Source organism: Mus caroli, unplaced genomic scaffold, assembly GCF_900094665.2.
Source record: "Mus caroli unplaced genomic scaffold, CAROLI_EIJ_v1.1 scaffold_16504_1, whole genome shotgun sequence".
Classification (NCBI taxonomy): Eukaryota; Metazoa; Chordata; class Mammalia; order Rodentia; family Muridae; genus Mus; species Mus caroli.
In genome coordinates, this window is record NW_018391310.1 from 17,710 (window position 1) to 19,269 (window position 1,560).

Consider the following 1,560-nt stretch of genomic DNA (forward strand, 5'->3'; position numbering starts at 1 on the left):
AAGCTGTTTTCCTGCTACTCTCTGAGCCAGCTCCCCCACAGGAGGCTAGCCTTAGCTTTACAATTTGCAACTGAATAAAATACATAGACTTCCCCAAAAGAAGATCTGCTTTCCTACTTTCTCATTGTCTAGATCTTGTGTTTTTCAAGCAGGTTAATCAACATTCTCCAGCCAGACCAGTGGGCGTGCATCCCCTGCCCCAAGAGCACACAGGTGGCAACTGCTATCTTCATTCCAAGGACATTCCAGCATGTGGCCTTCAGTCTAAATTGAAATTTAGGTTTATCAAGAGGGCTAGAAAAGTAGATATTTCAAATATTAAAAGAGAATGGTTTTTATTTTGATAGATGGGCTTAGTCCCTTAGCTGGCCTCTGGCTTTTCACCCTTGCTGTTATTGCAAGGTCCCCTTAGTTCCTCAGGCTGTGGGAATAACAGAGATGAGGAGGAACGACTTCCAGATCCTTTTTTAGCCACAAATCATGGTGTTACTAATGACATAATTCTTGTCTAGGCCTTGCTAAATCTGAGGTTGACAATTCTCCTTTAGGAGCTGCACAGTACTCAGAACTGTTCATACTGGTTCATGATCATACAAATACAGTATGGCTACCGCTTAGTGCAGAGAATTACTGCAGGGGGAGGTCCAGCCTGACCGTTTCTGAGTTCCCTGTGCGATATACCCGGGTTGAATGGAGGTTGGTATCTAATTCCAGCTAAAAACCAAAAATATCTAAGGCTCTGCCTCCTCTCCCCAAAAGATACCAAGAGCCACAGGTGTGGGTCGTGACAGCACATACGGGAGGAATCGGGTCAATGTCCACCCAAGCCAAGGTTAAAAGCCCACTCATCTACAGATGAGAAAATCATTTGATCACCTCAGTTAAGCGTGGCCTTTTTAAACTTAATTTATGGGGGGTGGGGGAGGTTGGAACCCATACTGTTGGAAGGGCAAGCCTCCCACCCTAAAAAGACCAATTGGCCTCTACTACGGAGCCGGTCATACCCCTCCTCCCTGTTTCCCGCCTGTCATCCAAAAATGAGGAGGAATATCAACTCAGTGTTATTCTTAGTAAAGTGCATTTCAAATTTGTTCAGTCAAACTTTGCCAGGGTTCCAATGCCCTACTTAAAATTCAGCTAGGAAGCTACCTATTCAGCACTAATTAGCATTATAAAGTCAGAGCCTACTGCTTAGGGCTTTTCTGTTAGTTGTTTACTAGGATAGAAAGGGCAGTCTTATTCAGATATGGTTTTCCATAAGAATAGTTAGGAAGTCCTATGGAGACTGGCTTTCTCTTTAGCCCTAGAATTCGGGCAGAACTATTGAGCATAGATAATTTTTTTGCCTCAGGCCAGCCCTTTATTTTATTTTATTTTATTTTATTTATTTTTTATTAACAACAGGGAGGAGTCCACTCTGAAGATTCCTACTCATGGGATAGATGCTGAAGAGCTGAGGCAAAACTAAGGTTCACTTTCTGCAGAACAAACAGTAGACTGGCCTTTTATTTAACCTTTACAAATTACTGAAGACCCTGATGTATTAAATATTTTTGTCAC